This window comes from Falco naumanni, chromosome 9 (genome assembly GCF_017639655.2).
Source record: "Falco naumanni isolate bFalNau1 chromosome 9, bFalNau1.pat, whole genome shotgun sequence".
Classification (NCBI taxonomy): Eukaryota; Metazoa; Chordata; class Aves; order Falconiformes; family Falconidae; genus Falco; species Falco naumanni.
Window position 1 is genome coordinate 10,385,868 of NC_054062.1, and position 20,544 is coordinate 10,406,411.

At 48.1% G+C, this 20,544-nt stretch overlaps 1 protein-coding gene across 7 annotated transcripts in view; it reads left to right on the forward strand.

The window, feature by feature from the left end:
- LOC121093449 (DAB2 interacting protein) overlaps positions 1-20,544 on the forward strand; it is a 210,557-nt gene that overhangs the window by 121,437 nt on the left and 68,576 nt on the right. The window contains exon 1 of one of the 7 annotated variants that reach the window (XM_040605749.1): positions 2,214-2,406. The exons of the other annotated variants lie outside the window; for them this stretch is intronic. The gene's annotated coding sequence lies outside the window, so the exon portion shown is untranslated. Of the gene's footprint in view, positions 1-2,213; positions 2,407-20,544 lie in introns of those variants that run through there. 7 annotated transcript variants of the gene reach the window in all.

The following is a 20,544-nucleotide window of genomic DNA, read 5'->3' on the forward strand; positions in this document are numbered from 1 at the left end:
AATGATGAATGGTCTGAAATGAAGAGATAAGCGTGCATATGGATACATTCTCCCAGGCTCTCATGGACCTTCTGTGTTACTGGCAGCTGGGAATAATTCCTAAAATAGGGAATATTTGGTGCTGGGTCAGTTCTTATTTTAATATCCCCATGTATATAGAGAATAAATGAGTGGAATTAGTTCGAAACAGTGTTAATATAAAAGAAAAGCAATCTCCTTGTGTCTTATAACAATACAGACACACATATTTGGGTGGGCTTTTGTTTGCTTGCTTAGCTGCTCTTTTTTACCAGCCTTATCTTAGATTGTCCATGTTTTAATTGTGTCATTTAATATTTACCTACTAGTAGTACCCTAAGGCCATAAGTTGAGTTCTGACGTGCCTGTCTGATGGTTTGATAGCACAGCCAAACCAGAATTGGTGTGAGCAAGGAAGGGATCCCAGGGAATGGGAGGCTTGCAGTGAGCCTGTGAGGGCTGCTTCATACTCGAACCCTGCTCTTACTGAATCAGTAAGAACATAGCTACTGGACTTCAGTGAAAGTGGGATTTGGCCTGCAGACACCAAACACATGCTTCATCATGGGTACTGCAAAAACTGTTTCATTCTTATCCCTCAGTTTTGGGTAGCATGATTTCTGGTGCAAGAACAACCGAGTTCAGGTGAAAAGTGATCCAGACCGAAAGGAGTGCATCCCTGCGCATCCTGAGAGCCAGCTGTGCAAATTGCTCTTGGGAGATTAGAAAGATGCTTGTTTGCATTGGAGTGATAGTGAAATACATGTTACGATTATTCACAAGTCGCAGGCAAGCTGTTAGCATAAGGTTGGGACACCGAACAGAGATGTAATAGAAAACATCCATGCAGTTCGCCCTTCTGTTTACTTCTCTCGATAAAAACACGCCCAGAAAAAGTAGCAGGTCCCTTGCTCAGTGCTTTCCTGAAGCACAGTGAGCCCTGGTTCCTGGCAGATGTGTTCTGTTCCCTTTCACATTAACTCAGGGAATGGTACAAACAGCTGAAATAGATATTCTGACCATCCTCACTGTTTGCGGTCATCACCAGAGCAGCAAATCTAAACATTTGCTGTCAAAGATGAGCAAAAACCACTGCCTCAAGGAGGATGTGTTTTGGGGAAGGGGGAAGGCACAGAGAGTTGTGGGAACTTGGAACAAATTATTCAGGGTGGGTTTTTTTTTTCTTTTATTTCTGTAATGTGCCAGAATTTTCTCATTGACAGGGTGAAATAAAATCTGTTGGACTGAGGCTGCTTACCAGGTCACTGGTGGAGTATTGTAATATTAAAATACAGTGGAGATGAGATACATATGTGGCTGTCAGGGGCTAGAGTTTATTATCACATTGGGTAGGGCTAATAATGAAAGTTTGGGTTTCAAGAGGATTTGAGGAGAATGTATATTAATTCCTATACGCCTGGATTGTGGACATATTCCTGTACACCTGGACGTTTTTCTACAATTTAAAATGTGAATTGTAAATACCAATAGGAGGAGGCTGCAAGCTAAACTGACAGCATTTGTAGTTTCAGCTTTAAAAATTAACTGCTTTCAGGAAGCAATAAAGATCAGAGCTGCCCGGTCCTGATGCAGCTGCCTATGAACGCCTGCTGACATTGCCGTGACGGGCTTCAGGGGCCGCGTGTCCCGGGGAGGGTTTGGGAACATGCACTCCTCTAGTGGGACCAGCATTTGCCCAGCAGTGTCCAGTCTTCGGCATTGTCAGCTGGCTCAGTGTCCCCAGTAGGGATGGTGAATCCGTGACGTTCTGGAAGCAATGGGAGCCTGTTACTGAATAAATGAAGTAGAAATCTTAAAATTAATCGGCAGCGCAGAGAGAGGAGCCTGTGTGTATGGGCAACTCGCTTCTTACCTGTATGTTTGCTGTAGTGCGCTAATTATGGATGAGAAAGAAAAATGCTAGATGAAGTTTAATTAGGAACGAGCTGCTTTGTCATGTAAACTTGGAGTGCAGTGCAGTTTCTGTAGCTGGATGGCAGCCAGCACCTGTGTGAGCTCCCAGGCAGCAGGGAAGGGGCTGGGAGCAGATGCCTCTCCTCCACAGCAGCGAGCCTCCAGGAAGGGTTTGAATTACAAAGGAAGGGAAGGGGCTGAGCTTCCCTGCCCCCCACCTCCCTTCACAAAGGGCAATAGTCGGTTTACTTTAATAACCCCACTATCAGCTGCGGAGGAAGTCTGGCGGTCCGGGAGCCTGCGAGCAGTGTAAGCGCCAGCTCCATCACCCAAGCCAAGCAGAGGCGACCAGCCGGCCAAGGGAGGGCAGCGCAGGAGATGGGCTCGCACTGCCCTCGGAGGAGCTGACTTTCCTGGGGACCTCAAAATTGTTTTTCTATCCTGATCTTATTTTTCTGTCCCGTGGAGGCTTGGGTAAGTGCCTGGTAGTTTTCCACTTACCTTTCTTCTCAGTGCTTCGCTAGGATTTGCCAAATTACAATGGAGCTGCAATGCCAACGTGTTTCCTGCACCTTTGTGAGCTTGCTCTGGACGTGGATGATCCAGGTTTGAAAACCTGGACGTTTAAAATCTTTTGATTTCATATACTGCATTGTAAAAAGGGCCAGGGAGCAGATATGGAGAAAAGAGACTTTCCAGCACGTTGTTTCAGCTGGTAGGGACTGCTGGGGCTGCAGCATCTTGCAATGTGTTGGATTTTCAAATGCTGGATTGCTCTGAACAGAGATCTCCCGAGGTCTGTCAGTCGGTTCAATGGTGCAGATGTTTGTGCTGTTTCCTGTGAAATCAGCCTGTGGGGGTCGAGGCAGCTGCGCCTCTTGCCAACCTCTGTATTCAATCATCCGCCAAGAAAAGGAGCATTCAGTGCTTTTTCTAGACGTTCGTGGGGAGAGAAAGGCAGATGCGGGAATCAAACGGTAAAAGGGTTTGCTTGAAAGGTGGTTACTCTGGGCCCTGATACTCTTTGCAAAAGGAATCTGGTAATTTGGGAGCATGGTGTACGGGCAGGCAACTCCCTTGCATCCTCGGGCAGCGGTGTGTGTGGAGTGGCCACGGCGCTACATACAGAATTAATAGATTTTTCAAAGCAATTGTAAAAGATCTGTATGATTGTAAAAAAAAGAATTGGCCACGGGCTGGGGTAGGGTGTGTTTGCAAGCGGTCCCGGGTATGTGTAGGCGGCTGTGTACGTGGTAAGAGTACAGCAGAGCTAACTTTAAAGGGAGATGTACTAAAACTTATGTAATGTAGGAAACTGAATGTCCTTTCTTGATGTCCCTGCTGTGAACCTGAAAAGACTAACCCTGAAACGATTTTTAAAGCTGTCTTTGTTAGTCATGTTAGTCATCCTTTATGCAATTTGTTTCTTTTCACGTTTCATTTTGAGTAAAAGGAGATAGGCTGGTTTCACTCCCCTCTCCACTCCTCCTCTATTGTTAGTCTCTCCCAGCTTCCCGTACAATTGTCCAGCTCTGCTCTTTTCAGAGCCCAGCGGAAAAGGATATTGTTGAAAAGAAAGAAAGTATTTCAAATTAAAGTCTGGCAAACTCTTGCGTCCTTGTTAGGCTTCAGACACACTTCCTCCCTCCCGTCTCTTTTCCCCAGAAGCAAGAGGGTGACTGGTATTGCTTGCAGTGTCTTAAGCAGCGGCAGAATCCCTTAGACATTCACCATTCAATAAATGCAGCAAATAATAATCACAATTTGAAAACGAAGCATATTTATAATGATATGTACAACTAGGAACACCTGAATATAATGAAAGCCATGAATTCTTGTATTAAGACGAGCCTCATTCATACTTGTGAGCTGGAGACAGCCGATGAGGTGCCCCAGCAGTGGCACAGAGCACCTGCCCCAGGCAGTGTCAGGGATCATGGTGTGTAGGAAGGGCGTAGGGAAAGCAGTGTGCAGTAATGGAGAAAAGGTCAAGGCTGCGTCTATATTTGTTTTCATTAAATCATAGTTTGATGTAGCAATTGGTAATTAATAGTCATGTTAATGTTCAGAGGTAAACTGATGTGACTTCTTGCTTCCTTTAGATTCCCAAGCATCATTTTGATCATTTTCCTTTAAGCAGCACAGATGAAGCAGGGTTGGGTCTGGATGATCTTTGGAGACTCCCAGCTGGCAGAACACATGGCCTTGCAGCATGTTTGCGCTGCGTGACTCTGCAACGTGGTGCCTGGGTTCCTGGCACCATCCTTCTTCCCACTACACAGCAATTAGTGGGAGGTGTCCGTGGGCATGACTGCAGTGCCCTGGAGAAGAGGGCTGCCATGGGGTTTGTAAAAGTAACAGAGACTCTTGTGAGGCAAAGCCGCCTCCTGTGGCCTCGTTAGTGACAATATTAGAAGAGGGAGATGTGAACAGAGCGGGTGGAAAAGCAGCGCTGTAGACAGAGGGGAGCCTCAGTTCAGCAGGAGACGCCACTGTTTTCCCCAGTGAACCCCATTGCATGGTGCTCCATTCGTTCCCAGTCTGAGCTGCAGCCCTGTGCCTGGCTGGTGGTTTATCACAGCAACTTGCCAGTCTTTAGTGGCCCTAGGGTGCATATTTGGGAAGCTGGGAAGATAGTGAGTGGGATGAGAAACAACTCAGTAATTCTAAGTTTCCTTCTGCTGAAAGTGACAGGAATAACACCTTTTCTTATTTAAAAAGCTCCCTCAGCTCCACTGGGTATTGTACAGAAACACCTCCCTTTTTGCTTCTCTTTGGCTTTCACCGTTTCAGAGACTGGCAATTTGATGACAGATTTAATAATAGAAGATAGAATTGTCATTTGCGTTGAGAAGAGCTTTTCAAAGAATTTGGAGTTGTATCACCTGGGATAGCAAAACATAAAGGCACTGATTTGTTCAGTCCCAATTTTAGGTGCTCAAGACCCAGTTTTTATGACTTGTTGAACACTGATGCCTGCTAGAGTTGTGTTAAATGCTGGGCCTAAGCTGCCAGTTACTCCAGTCAGTGACTATGTTCGCATATACAGGCTTATCCATGTGTTCCAAGACGGTCTTCCTTCCCCCAGCACTGGTTCCTTCTTCCACCACTTCACCATGTAAGAATTTTGTGGTTTTCTTTAAACAGACGCTATTTCTTTTTCCTCATATTCTCCCCCCTGCTGCGGTAGTACCAGCAGCCATCAATGGGAAGGGGTAACAGGCCCCCGCTGGGGGCTGTTCTGTGAGTGGGGCAGTGAGTGCCAGCAGGCTGGATAGGACCTTGCTGGTGGCACTGGAGATGCTCTGTGTTTTGCTGTGACTGTTGCAGTGAGAGGTGGCAGCCCCTGCCCTGCTGTGATGGGAGAGTCCCGCACGCTCCATTTCCCAGTAAAGAGCAGGATGCAGACTGGGCTGCAGCCAGTAGATTTACAGCAAAGACAATAAAAACAAGAATTAGACTGATAAAATGATTAAAAGGCTTTAACAAAGCCCTTAAGCAGTTTGTCATATCCTGAAAGGTGATTGACTGATGTACTGGACGGGAACATTCTCGAAGGGGTTGCACACCATGGTGTGCGTGCTGGTGCTGTCCCACAGGAGAGAGCAGAAGGCTCCAGCACAGACACTCATGGAATAAAATCACGGGACCATTTAGGTTGGAAAGGACCTTTAAGATCATTTGAGTCCAACTGTCAACCCTGCACTGCCAAGCCCACCGCTAAACCACGTCCCTAAGTGTCGCATCTGCACGTTTTTTAAACACCTCCAGGGCTGGTGACTCCACCACCTCCCTGGGCAGCCTGTTCCAGTGCTTGACAGCTCTTTCAGTGAAGAAATTGTTCCTAATATCCAACCTAAACCTCCCCTGGCACAACTTGAGGCCGTTTCCTCTTGTCCTGTCGCTTGTTACCTGGGAGCAGAGACCGACCCCCCTCGCCTGCAGCCCCTCTCAGGCAGCTGGAGGGAGCGAGAAGGTCCCCCCTGAGCCTCCTGGTCTCCAGGCTGAACCCCCAGTGCCCTCAGCCACTCCACATCAGATTTGTTCTCCAGCCCCTTCCCCAGCTCTGTTGCCCGTCTCTGGACAGGCTCCAGCACCTCCATGTCTGTCTTGTAGTGGGGGGCCCAAAACTGGACAGTGTTCGAGGTGTGGCCTCACCAGGGTCAAGTACAGGGGATGATCACTGCCCTGCAGGATTGACCGTCAGTGTAGGACATTTCCCAATGCTTATTGTCCCAACAGTGCATTTCACACCTTCCAGTCCCCTTGTTAGCGCCGTTTGCTCTTAGATCACTCTTTCCCTCCCTGCAACTCAGAGAATGGGCAGCTGTCCAGTTTAGCAAACTCTCTCCCTGGGGTCTGGGAAAGGTGCTCAGCATCTAGGGAAAAGTGATCTGAAGAGAACATATAAAATGGTGAGGAGGGTAGTCAGTGCCTGATGAGCCTGTGGTCCTTGGTGGGGCTTGTGGTCCTGGGCATGAGTAGCACTGAGGGCGTTCAATGGCACAGACCATGCCAAGAGAGCCGTCAGAGATGCCTCCTGTGTGGGACCAGGGCTCTCCCAGCCAAAGTACAGAGCAGGTATTTAACTGTACCAACAAGGGTCCCTGTTTCTTTACATAGAGTGCCCCAGACTTGGCGGTGCAGAGGTCCCGAGGGTGTTGTTGCTGAAATTCTAGTTTCTTTCAGGAGTGAGGTGACAGGGCTGAATGAAGAGTGCTTCCACTAATGCCCTGGCAGCCCTTTTGCAGTGCCGCAGCTTGCAGTCAGCTGCTGGGAGAGAACTGCTGCGCCGAGGGAACACGGACACCTCTGTCTGTCTGTGAGTCCGTACGCATGCTGTGCCTCGGTGCGCGTGGACGTAGTTGGATACTGAGCCTGTGTCCTTGGCAAATTGGAGTTATCTCCAGTCAGATGGCATCAATGGTTCAGGCTGCTTGCGCATCCCTGACCATCCCAGGTAGTTGCCCAGGCCACCTGTGGCACAAGCCAGCCTTTTCCAGCATGCCCCCTTGGCCAGGACTACATCAATAAAAATGAGAATTTATGAGCTCTGTCATGTACAGCAAGCAAAGCATCGTGCAACAAATTAATCACTGATTGCGGTGCAGTGCTGACTGGGAGCTTTCTGGTTCTCTCTTGGCATCGCTGCAAGGTTGTTAGTTAAAAAGCGAGTTTGATAAGGAGACCCTTGACACCCAGCCCTTCTGTCTCTGTTACCTGCTCACCAGACATGAAGCACTGTTAGCCCAAAAGCTGCTTTTTACGGTTCAAGTTGCTCCAGCTTTCAGTCATCAGAATGTGACAGCACTGACAGTTCCCTGCACTTGTCCATGCCTTCCTATCCAGCAAGTTTGGGATGACAGTGGTCTGCCTTCCAGTTTGGGCTGGGAGGAGCTGGGTACTGCTGGTCTGCTGGAGGCTTAAAGAACAAACTGCAGAGGAGCTTCTCTTTGGGCTTCAGCAAGAGCCTCGTGGGGATCAAAAGGACTTTGCCTCAAGCTCTGTTTCTTCCTTTCCACGTTTATACAGCAGCCACAGCATGTCTCAGCAATGGTTTTAAAGCACTCCCAGGTGCTTTAAGGGGGCTGAGCCACAGCAAAGATGAGTTAAAAATGGGTCTTGGCTCCTGCACGTGGCCGATAAAAACTGGTGGTGTTTCTGAGTCAGCTGACGTTCTCTTCCCTGAGCTCCAGATAGCATTCCCTGGCCTTCTGTAGGAAATTGTGTTCACTTGTCTGTACACAAAGGCAGCTGTATGTATATGCATGACTTCTAAAATACAGAGTCATTATGTAGCAGAAGCATAACAACTTTATTAACACTTGATATAATTCTGACATCTCTGTTAGAAGCGTTTAGTGAGGGATCTCGAAGCATTTTTCAAATGTGAACCCACAGCAGCATACATCTTCCCAGTCAATGTGGAGAAGCCGGAGCAGGGGGTGTGTGTTTTCTGTGATTGACTTGTGGCATGGGAGAGCCTGCCATTCCTGCCTGCAGCCCCCCAGCCCCATTCCTGCCTGCAGCCCCCCAGCCCCATTCCTGCCTGCAGCCCCCCAGCCCCGTCACACTGCTCCTGAGCACGGCAGGGCGCTGGGGCTGCATGTTCCTGTGAAGCTGCTTCCCGTTCCTACCAAAGAGGTTTTGCTCATTGTTCTCTTAATTTAGCAGACAGGAAAAAACCCACCTCTGAATTCTGTTGCCTGCCCTGTCCCACAGCTGGTGCTAGCGATTGTCCCAGTGTTCCTACCCAGACCCGCCTGCTTTGTTTTCCTACAGGTAGCTCTGCGAGGTTATTGTTTTTGCAGTAATTCTATTTATCCCTGACTGAGACCAGACCATTGTTTCCTATTGACTCATGTCACCTGTTGGTGGCCTCTTCCTGTCCCTTGCATAAATGCAGTGCAGGGGTGGGAGATGGAGAGGGTGGCCGGAGTTCAGGTTTAACGGACGCTTACCCATGACAGCAACCCCACAAGAAACCCCGCAGAGGAGGGAGCGGCAGAGCTGTAAGGCTGCAGCCACATGCGACACATGCAGAGAGGCTGGGGAGAGGGAGATCTGTAGGGGACACTGTCATGTGTTTGGTGTTTGCCCTTGGCCTGGCAGACTGGCACCAGCTGATCCCAGCCGGCCCATTCTACCCTCACCCTCCGGCTACGCGCATCACCTGTCAGTAGGTGCTGAGCACTGCATCACACACCCGTCCGACTTTGAGGCACCGATGGGTCCATGGAACAAGCTGCCAGCAGGGCTGGTTTAGCTCCAGGTTCAGTTTGGTTCATCAGGCTTGGTTCTTCTTTATTTTTTCCTTTCTGCTGTCTTTTTTATGAGTGCTCTTACCTCATAGCTGGGCACTGTTGCCCATCTTTGGTGTTGGAAGGGTGACTCCTTTGCATGGAATGGAGCCCCCTCTGCTCCTGTTAATGCTAATGGCAATTAACCAAGCGCTGGAGAGGGAGCGGGGCATTCTACGTCTTAGATGTAACATCAACATGAAATTTCATCACCTAGGTTTCAAGAAAAATAAACTGTGGCTGGACTTAAAACATAGCAGTAAGGAGGAGTAAGGGAGAGCCTTTTATGAGCATTGAGAATATTTGTAGCTAAGCAACCAACATCAGCAGGAAGAATAAATCAAAAGTTTCAGGGCTCTGCCTGCCTGCCTTCAAGGGTCAGGAACTATATTTTCTCTCTGTTAACAAGATTGCCTGCCTTTGAAACATTAGCTGTTAGCGGCTGCTGGAGGCAGGGCACCGCGTGGGATAGATGAGAAGCTTGTTGTGGGATACTGGGCTAGAAACGTAAACAAAAGGACAGCGAAGCATCTTGCCAAAGGCCCTGAAGTGAGTCAGGCCTCCCAGCAGCTTACAGGAAAATGCTCTTGGAAAAGTAACATCTAACGCATATATAATATTTTCTAATTATTCTCGTGTAAGTCCTCCTAACAGCTCTTCAAGGTGGCAGCTATAGACTCTACTCTTGTTTCCCAGATGGCGAAAGCTGAGTGACGGGATGGCTGTGGCGGTTGAGTTTGAGACGGTGGGTCTCTGTGGCTTTGTTCATTTCACATATTTGTGCAGATCCTGTTGCTTGGGGCACCAGTCTCTGTTGCTATGAGTGCAACACAGATCCAAGGCCTATTAGATATCGAGCTTTATTTCATACAAAGATACTATGCAGTGTTCTTCACTAGGTTGCACCAGAAAACCTAGAAGCAAGACATTTTACTTTAAAATATGTTTTATTTATAAAGAGATTTCCCAGCAATGCCAATGGGAATGGCAGCAGATCAAATCCCAGCAGTAGTTTCTCAATGGAACTTCTTTTTTTAAATACCATCTTATAACCTCAGGGTATTTTCCATCTCTGCTTCTTCCTCCTGCTTAGTCAGTAGCTGGGTGGAAATGATGCTGCGGTGTCTGCCCTGCCCTGGCAGCCTCACCGATCACACGAGCATCGTGCGTGCCCTCTGCGCTCTGACGGGATCCCTTCACACACTTTCCAACCAAACTGCTGGAGCCCTGAGACCCTGCTAGATACACAGCTGTAATACACCGTAAATCTGGGCCTTAAATAGACTTATTCCCTTATCAAGAGCCCCAGAGACCTCTTAGCCTTCATAGACACTAAAGTCGGTGTTAATTATAAAGCTGAGTGTATTAAGGCCACATCTCGTGGTATTTATATGGAACTGTATTCCTGAACGAGATTTATTATTTTAATGAGAGGAATGAACTGCAATACAGGATAACTTGTGTGGTCTTTGATGTCCAAGACCCGTCCCCATGTTCACGTTTCTGGGAAGTGCTGTGCCAGAACACGCTCTGCAGCAGGACTGTCCACATATTTTTACACTTTATATGGCATTTTCTCCACTTTTCTGCCTAGAAAGCTCCCTGCAGCATTGAGCATTTCAGTGGAGTTTAAAAAAGTGTGTCTCAATTTTTATGTATTCGTGCTCTTTATGTGTTGATCTCTATTCAGAGCATCCTTTTAAAGATGATGACAAGCAGATAACTTTTAGGAGGCAAACGGCTGTTTTTTCTGTCTTATTTACTGATACAGCTGTAAGCCGGCTGATGGTGACTGGAGTTACTCAGCTGTGAAAAGCACTTACAGATTTGAAAGCAGAGGGTGTTTCTGTCCATTAACACCAGTGTTCGCAGAAGCCCAGCTGGGTGGGGAGTCCATTTAGTCCCAGTCCCACAGCTGGGCTCCGAGAGGCAGCTTGAGCTGGCAGGTAGAGATTAAATGGCTGTTGGGTATATTTAGCAATAACACTATGCCAGTGTGACAGTAAATGATTTTGGGGCCATTATTAATGTTAACATTCATTCGGAATGGATTTTATTTTTCATATTAGACAAACTATCACTTTTGGAAGTAATGCAAACACAATTGGAAGCGGCACCAACTATTTTAAACAGGAAAAAAAAAATGCATTGGCAGGTGTGAGGGAGACGTTCTGGAAAGAAAAGGTACAGCCTGGGTTAAGAGAAACCCAATGCATCCATACAGATCTAAACTTTTTGGTTTGATATTTTTTCTTTTCCACCCACCTTGGGACTGAAGTGAGGTAGGATCTGACCTGCTCCCTCTCCTCTGCGTGTGGGAGCGGAACCACCTTGGCTGATTCCTGAGTTATTCCCTGCTCCCAGTCCGTTCAGACCATGAAACAGCTCCCTCAGGCACGGATGGAGTTTCTGAAATGCTTCTACGGATACAGAAAAACAAACAGCTGAACTCTCTCCCAACCCTTCCTGTGCCTGCGGGCAGTGTGCTGGCAGGCAGACTGGGGGGAGCTGGGACCCCCGGGTCCTGGGGTGCTCCTGCCCCAGCTGCCCCTGGCTTATCCTGCTAGGGAAGGAGATGCACCCAGCTGAGCGAGAACACTATAGACAACATAACATTCATGTTCAAAGTAGTTGTTTCAGCTCCATTTGATAAGCTTTCCCCCCCTTGCCTGCTTGATAGTGTTTTGTTCAGTCAGCTTCTCTCTGGTTTTGTCAGCACGACCAGTCCATGCGTCTCTTACTGGAGGAAAAGCACAACCTGATGCCGGCAGCTGCCTGAACCCAGGCTGCTCTGTCTCATGATTTTTAAGTTGAGTAGTTTTTGTATTAGCAGTGCCCCCGTGGTAACTAATGTTATTTATTAATTAGTTATTTGAATTACAGCCAAGCATGCACAGCAGTCACAGCCCGTCGCTGCTACGCGCTGAGCAGATCCATACCTAAAAGACAGCTGTTGGTGTGAGAAACTCTCCAGAGGTGAAAGGTGAAAGAAAAATGCAAAACGATGAGGAACTTTTGCTCATTTCAAGTACACTGGTTTATTCAGACCCACTGAGCTGGGCCCAGCTTTCCTGAGATACCCCCAGCCCCTTGAAGTCTGAGCTTTTAAACGTCGCGTTGGTTGTAGCTGCAGGGCGGAGAGGGCTGAGCTCCTGACTGCTGGAACGGCATGGCACGGCACAGCACGGCATGGCATGGCACAGCTCGTGGGCACCAGCGTGGCCTTGGGATGGCCGTGCCGAGGGTGAGCTGGGAGCGCAGGGGCTGTGGCCACGATGGCCAGCGGGTGCCCAGGGTGCTGGCCAGCCCTTCCCAGCCCACGCAGGTCCCGGGCTGGTGCGGCAGTGCTGCCTGCACCACGGCTGCTGGCACCGCGCCGGCGGCGTCCCGGTCGGGTTTTGTCCTCTGAATATGAGGAGAAATTGCTCTTCAGTGCTTCTTTGAGGGTATTTACCTCCTTTGCTGGCCTGTAAGTGCCTCTTTTTCACTATTTCTTTTTTTTTCTACAATCACAGCCTCTTGTCTTTAGTTTAATTTTTACATTTAATGAAATAGCCCTGTAATTAAATGTTCTTTAACAAGTCCCTGGGCAGGGTATCTCATGACAAAAACCACTCTGATTTTATTATTATTACTAATGCAAAGTAATGAAATGTTTGAATCCTTATCAAGTGTAATTCAGGGGGTTAATTATTCAAGTTGAAAGGAAGAGTTATCTCCATCATTTTTGCTGAACTGATCTGCTCAGTGCCCTGTTATGTCCTTGACTGTTTATTTAGAACTTGAGACTATATTGTTCTGGCCTAGAATGTACAATACGTATAATTGCACGTATGTTTGTATGAGCTTCTGTATGTTAGCACAGTGTGCGTAAGTATGTTTGGTTTTCTAGTTCACTGGGCAAACAGCAATAAGCTAAATATGGTGAAAGCAGAATGAGAATAATAGACTTTTGATGTCTGTGATGTCTAGCTGGAAAAACCTACTAAGTACCTCACTAAGAAAAACAAAGTAAGCCTTAAAAACATTTAAACTTGCTGAAATCTTCTCACTGAGAAAGATTTTTGCATCTTCTATTTGTTCTACAAAAAAAGCAACTCTGTGAATTCATCGGACAATCCCACATTTCCTTGTGAATTGGACTAGCTAGCAGCTCATACACTCTGCTTTCCCATCTCCTGCTCTGAGCTCTTTGTGTTAATTACTTCCAGACCCCAGCTGAAGGCTGAGGCAGCACTTGGGGCAGATGTTGGCCACCTGGGCTCTAGGAACAAGGCTTCCCAAAGCCAGGACAGGTTCAGCTTCCAGAGTGATGGTTTAGACATCGAACCATTGTCAAAACTAGGTCAGCTGGATATCAAAATCCATTTGCTGGATATCCTGCTCAGGGGCATTTGAGCCTGGGCAAAGCGTACAGCAGCTGTGGGTTGTCAGCACACAGCCACAGGACTGTGTAAGGTGGGGCTCTCCTCTGGCTGTCAGTGCTGCGCTGATTAAGATGGCAACAGCCAGAGTCCTTTGGGAAACCAGAAACCAGTGTAAAGGTTAAAATTAGTCGTTGTTTGGTATTTAGAGGCTTTACAGATAAAATTGCACATCACGGGCAAAGGATGTCTGCAGCAGCCGCAGATAGCCAGGGAATGTATTTAATACCTCACTCAGTAGCGGTCTGCAGGGTAGGCAGGGTAACTTGCAGAACTGACCGTACTGACTGCATGCGCAAATCTGTGCGTGCCGCAGCTCCGGCAAAGGGCATGGAGACAAACAGTACTGAACAAGGCAGAGGATAAGATATATCATTCCAAAGAGGGACTTTGGAGGCCTGTGCCCTGGCTCATGGCTGTGTCTGTACTGGATGTGAAGCTGCAGCAGTGTGTGTCCCCAGCACTCCTGCATCACCCAGCACCCTGCTGGGCGGAGGCAGGATGCGCCTCGCATAGCTTTGCCAGCCCTGCCTGGCTCCCGCGCCCCTACCTGAGCAGTAATTCCTCCTGTCAGCTGCTCTTCCTTGGGAAAACGCACTGTCCTGCCCCGTCCTGCCTTCAATAGCCAAGGAACAGGGATTTCCCCAGTGTCATGGTGCATCCAGTGCCACAGACGGGGTTCAGCTCCTTCTCCAGTGTGGCATCATGGCCCCTGAGGCTCCGTGCAGGCTCCGTGCTGGTGCCCACCCAGCTCTGCTAACGGTGCGGTGCAGGGGGGGGGGGGGCTGCCGCAGGGGGAGGCAACCTCACAGGGGAACAGGAGAAGCACAGGTATGCTGAGGGCGGTGCTGAGACAGTGGAAGAGTAAGTTCAGCGGGAGGGAGGAGGGCAGAGGGTTCGGACTGGTTAGTCTGCATGTGGCCAGTTCCTTTCTTCTGATCATCCTTCAGCCCGTCTTTGATCTGAGCTGTACTTTTTCCTGGAAGGCTTCCAACATTCCTGGTGTAGCTATGAAGCTCCCTTTAACCCCCTCCCCCTCGAGCAGGCCACATCCCTCAAATTGAAGAAAGACACTGTGATGATGAAGTGGGACTGCTGTGTATAAAGTCATTTCTGGATAAACACGTTTGACTTCAGATGTTCTCGATTTCTTTTTATTCCTAGAACAAGCACAGAACAGGCACCAGCAGCACAGGCTCCCACATTCATCTAATAGTTTGACTTAGTGCAACGTGGAAAATCATCCCCATAAAGGGTTCAAGCTGTGGTTTGGGTACAGATGTCCAATGAATTGAGAACTTTTGGCGACCCTCATTTCTAGACTGATGTGTCAGACAGATTCACATGCCAGAAGCACACTGGGAAGCAAAGATGGGGTTGGGAATGATGCCAGGAGTCAAGATGCATTTGTACAGCTTTGGAGCAGCAGCTTGGCCATAGGCAGCAGGATGATGGAGAGAACCCTGAGGTAGCTAGCTAGATAACGTTGCTTTTAAAAAGGATTATTATTTTTTTTTTTTAAAAAAAAGTGTTACACCCTGCTCCTGCTTGGGGGGCTCAGGAGCAAAAGAGAAAAGGCTTATTTCTCTGGAGGTGAACAGTCACTTCTTCCTACAGCAGTGGAAGCCTGACACTAGGTAAGTAGCTGTGAGATGATTCATAAAAAACTAATTTATAATTCGCCAGAATATAATCCTATTTGATCAGTGTTATTCAGTTCCTCTTTCTTTTAAAATTCAGTGCACTTAACTGTTCTACGAGGGTTTATGAATGTTTAAAAATTGCTTTGTGGTCCCTAAAGTAATTTGACAAGTCTGACAGCTATTGATTAAAAACCTGAAATTATTCAGACTGTAGGATGACTTGGGGGATTAGATAGAAAGTTTTTTCAAATGTGAAAGGAAATAAGATGTTGGAAAGTAAATATGTTCTTGAATATTTTTGAAAAATCCATTACAACTGTGAAATTAAATTGAAATGAGATACTTTGTGTGGAGATGAAGGAACTAAATGCTGGCTTTACTATTTAGGCATGGGGTAGAACTCACCATCCCAGGTCCAACAAATGTTTCCCGGAAGGATGCTGGTGGCGGGGCTGTGGCGGGGGTCCCAGTGCAGGGTGCTGTGGGGAGCCCCCGGCACTTGCCTGTTCCCAGCCGGGGACCAGCCGGCTCCTGCCATGCCGCCATCCTGCACTGTGCAGTTGGGTGCTGAGCGGGGTCAGCGGACAGCTGTGGGGCTGCCGGGAGTGGGGCTCTTTCTGTCCAGTATCGATGCTCCTCTCCAACTCTGTGGGACCGGTGGGAGCGGATCGAGCCTCAGGCTACATGGCTGCAGCCTCCCAGAGCGCGCTAATTTGGACGCCTCATGCAAGGGCTGCTGCAACAGCTGGGAGCAGCGATTTTGCGGGATGCCTCTGTCTCAACTTGTCCTTCTTCACCAAGCCTTCAGGAAGGGTATCCAAGAACTGTCTATACATCTCTGTGCATGCCAAGGAGACTCCTCCTAGGAAATCATTAGACCAGCCGGGCCATTTTGCATATGACCAGAAGGGACTTCTTCATTCGGCAGATCCAGACCCGTTCTGTTACTGACGACCATGTTTTAGAACATTGTTCATAAACTTATCTTCTCTGTCTTAACATCACTGAGGTTTTCTCCCGCACTCTCCCTCCTTCTGGAAGGCTAATGTCAAATTTCACTTCTCTCGTGGCTAAAAGCCCTCTTCTGACTTTCAAGTCTGGATCTATTCACAGCCAGTTTTTATCCACTTGTCTCACCAGTGCTGCCCTGTGCTTGAATAGCTCTTCTCTTTCTCATGTACTTACTCTGAAGTACGCGTAGTCCTCATGGCCCTTAGTCTTTTTCTGGTAGACTGAACAAGCTGGGTGTCACAGTGCTCCAGCATCAAGCCGAATATGGCCCGGGAGGTGGCATATCCCTCCACCCCCTCCGAATTGAGACTCAGGTGAACCCCATGGGGCAGAGGTGGGCACTGTCCCAGCTTGGCAGCTGCCCCCAGCATTCAGCCCAGTCAAAGCACCCTGCAAATCTGCATGGGTGATCCATAGCCAAACACCTCCAGGGCTGAAGAAGTAGCTACCCTGTCCCACTGGTGGCTGGCTGGGAACAAGGGCAAACACCAGTGTGGCAGCTGGGTTTGTGGGGCAGAAGCAAGTTCCTCTGTGGCGTGTGTGGTGGGAGAGCCCTCCTTCCCCGAGTCCATCCTTGAGCAGGGAACATGCTGCTGGGCACAGAAAGCCCCTGTGCATCTCTCTCCAAACTCAGAAGCTGTGGCTGCTTCGTCTGTGTGGCAGAGAAGTGCCTGGTGCTCGGTATCACTGTCAGCTCAGGTGGAAGGTATCGGAGTGTGGGGGTCTGCAGGCTGGTGCAGAGCATCTGGTCAGCTTTGTGGGGTGTGTCTGCCAAGCCAGGTAGTCTGCAAAAACCTGTTTCTGCTTTCAGTGGTATTATTGCTGGTATTTAATCAGATAATTGATGGCTGTTGGTATTGGTTACATTTTTGAGTGATTCTGCCCGCATAGATAATAAAGCTTTTGTTACAGTGATTCGGTTCCCTGGATTGAACAGTAGATTTATGGATGTGGAGATCTTCAATAAGCGGATGACAGTGGGCTTCCTTGGCATGTCGCATCAGTGGGGTACCGTGCAGCCCTTGCTTATCACCAGTGATTCTGCATTTCGCTGGATCGGCATAAACCACACGTGCAAAAGCCTTAGTTAGAGGAGTCTGCGGGGTACGGTGTGGAGCTTGTACCTGGGCTCACCGGTCTGTGCATGGTATTTTAAACCTATATATGGTATTTTAAAGCTATATATGACCCTCAGTTATATTTCAGTGACAATATTAAGCTTTAAAAAGATGAGTGCAAAGAAAGGAGACCTCCAGATTTAGTTACTGCCGGAAAATACTGGGCACCACATAGTTGTCATTCTGCAGCAGACAGGGATTATCCATAAACCCTGTACCTCCAAAGTGAAGGACAGTAATAAAACTGACCCCAGGCGCACTTTGAACTTAGCTACCTCTGATTAATTAAGTTTTTCCTTCCTTGAGCCTGATTTGATGCTTATGCTCAGAATGAAGGATTTAAGTTAAGAAACTGTTGAGAAATTGAAGGACAGCTCTCATCCCTTCTTTCTCCTCTCATCCCCTTCCCTATCACATGCACACACACATGGATAGTAGAAGGCTTGATCTGGCTGCTGAAAAATCAGTCTCTGAAGGCATTCCTGTCCCTGAATTCTTGTCATACCTCTTGCAATTGCACCTCTTTCCCTGTGGATTTTCGTTCCTGCCAAGCTTGAAATGGCAGCGGGGCATGGCAAACACTTGGCTAATGCTGGCCTAGGTCTGGGGGCAGTGTGGAAGGTGTAATAGTGATTCTGTATTTATATGGAAATGAGGAAGGTTTCTGTGGAGCTCTGGGGTATCTTTCATTCATTCATTTAATGGCTGAGCTTTCTGGGATGTTTTAAATCCTTCAGTGGCAGGGCTGAGGCACAGCACTGCCGTACAGGACCCCAAGTTCAGTGAACTTTTCCTCTGCTTTGGACAGCAGGGGCTGGGAGTGAGGATGAGACCGTGGCTGGTTCCATGGCTCTCCAGTGTGCAGGCTTGCACAACAGCCCTGCAACTTCACATCCCTCCTTGGTTAATAGCTATAATTATTGTAATACAAGTTCATTAACGTTCTGGTATTTACCACCTTCTATATGGGCAGGGAAATGTTGAATAAAGCATAAAGAAACCTGTGCAAGTACAATGGAAACGCTGGATTTTAAATTTTTGGTTGTCCTTGCAATGGTGTGCTTAGACCAGGAGGCAGTGTGGTTCGAAACAGGAATGTCTGGTGGGAGAGCGTGGCACCCTGCGCTGGCAGGGCTCCCTGGCACCGCCGAAACCCCCTGGGGCTGGAGACCTGTGCCAGAAGCCAGGGCCGGTGCTCCCCTTGTGTGCCACCGCCCGGGTCACCGGCTGAGTGACAGTGCTCGGAAATGCCGGTCCTCCCCTGACAGCGTGGTGACACTGCCTGCGCCAACAGCCTCTTCCTGTCCCGCAGCTCGTGCCTGTGCACAGGAGACAGGTGTGGTGCGGACACGGTGTTTTATGGCTGTGTGACAGCTCCGTGACTTGTGACTGACACGTGTAGGGCGATGCCCATGGCAGTAGTACAGAGCACTCTGCTGAGATGGACAGCCACTGGCTTTGAAAAGTCTGTTACGGTACAACTGGTGATAAGGAGAAGTGCAAATATGAGCCAGAATGGCTCAATTTCTTCTTGTCCTCTGCTGCTTTGGTATTTGGTGACCACGATAGAATTGTTTTTAGAAGGAGTTTTGTAGAACATAGTTGGGAATATTTTTGCTCTTACCAACCAATTGAATCTGCTCATGTCCTGGAAAGTCATTCAACCACTGCTTTCCTAATTTGATTGCTGCGGTTGGTGTGCTCTGCGCAGCACTGGTGCTGTATCCCAATAAACACTCAAGGATTTAGAGGGGTGGAGGTTTTACATGTGTAGTCAGATCTAAAAAAACTTGTCAGAAATGATTCTGCTGATCCCTTAATTAGAATTCTTTAACCCACTTTTTGGAGGAGAAACAATTGTTTAGAGTAATGAGAGAGTATGTTTTGATTGAAGGATGTACAATAATCTGCCCTGAATTTGCTCTGACGCATTGTACCGAATTAACGTATTTCTCTATATTTGTTCATATTCAAAGCATAAATAATTTAGCATTTTGTCTCTCTCTGTGAATGTGAGAAGCATGCTTGCTGATTTCACATCAGATGGAGCAGTGATGTTTATTACAGTGATATTGGGGAATGATTGTTGCATATTTAATATCACTATAAATAAAAATCTTGTAGCTGTGTTCCTACTTGTGGGATCGGCATGTGGCTTTCTCTAACGTGTCTGATCTGCAGCACTCAGAGCCTTTGTGTGACGAAAGCAGAGGCTTTGCTTGCCCACAGTGATACAGGGCGTAAGTGGCAACTGCATTTACCAGTGTGCCCCTGGCTGGTGTCCACCAGCGTCCCCCCGCAGCCCCCTCACCCCCACCTGCTCAAGCAAAACCATTTATCTTACACAGAAATACTCAGAGACTTACACTGTGTGACAAAGCAAATACCAGAAGTAAACCAAACCTCATTAAAATAAAGTGACTGGATGATAAGGTGAATGTTTAACATACCTTTTAAAAGCAGTATTTATTTTCTTCATTTTATCTTACTAATGCCTTTAAAAACTGCCTGAAAGTATTTTATAGTAATTGCCAAATTAGCTGGAGTTTTCAGCGTTCTTACAATGGTCGTTGAACGTCTCTGGTTTCAGTAGGTTTATTTCAAAGTGTGAAGAAAATACCGTGCAGTGGGTGAGTATCTGGGCCATGCCTATTATTCCTATTTATAATTAAAATTTCTTCAAAGTGTGGCACAAGTATTACAGCATCCTGCAGCACTGGGCCCAGGTGTTCTGCTGCCCAGTAGCAGTTTGGTGCTCGTTTGGTCCATCCTCTGCTGTGCATGTGTGCAGGGTTTTGCTTGGGCACCTTGCTGAACTTTGGCCTGTCTTCCAGCACCGTTTTCCATTTTCTCCTCGAAAATTCACTGGCATGGGGATAAATTCTTGTACATTTTACCTAAGACACTTGCCAGAGTAAAGGGAACGAGGCAGTGCTTGGCAATAGTGAAAAGCGAGGGAGAAAGAGCAAGCTTTGTCCATGAGCCATTTGCAAGCCAAGACGGTCCCGCTAGGTCACATTCTTGTTTTCCCAGCCTTGGCATGGATCGCCTCTTTTTAATGGAGTCCAGTGTTCCCAGTGTTTCCAAACTTGTTTCAGTGTTCACAGCAAGCTGCGATGGTCTCCAAGAAACAGTTTGTCTGGATCTGATTTAGAGCAAGGCAGCATCAGTGTTTGGAAGCATGAGAGTCTCCGCACGGGGATGCCAAGGGATGGATGTTGCTCCCACTTGTGCTTGGAAGGCGGAGGTCACTGAGAGGGTCCACATCAGTGTCTCGGGGTGGATTAGGCATGTGCTTGGAAGGCGACTCTCCCAGCTGTCCCCACTTAACTGTGCTTGAGTCTGCACCAGGGAGCAGTCTCGGCGCCTGGAGTGCTTTCAGCAGGAGCTGAACCCACTGATGTGCTCCAGGAGCAGCGTGGCACTGGTCCAGCCACCTCCCCTTGCTGGGGCGCGGACAGGGGACAGTCCTCAGCGCCAACTTTTCCTATTTAACGTTGGCTCCTGTTGCCCCATGCTACCTGCTGATGTGGTCATGGCCCAAATACAGCATTGTTGGGGTATGAGAACTTCTGCGGAGGAGAAAAGCCCTCCCATCCAGCCCTGAGGAGTAACT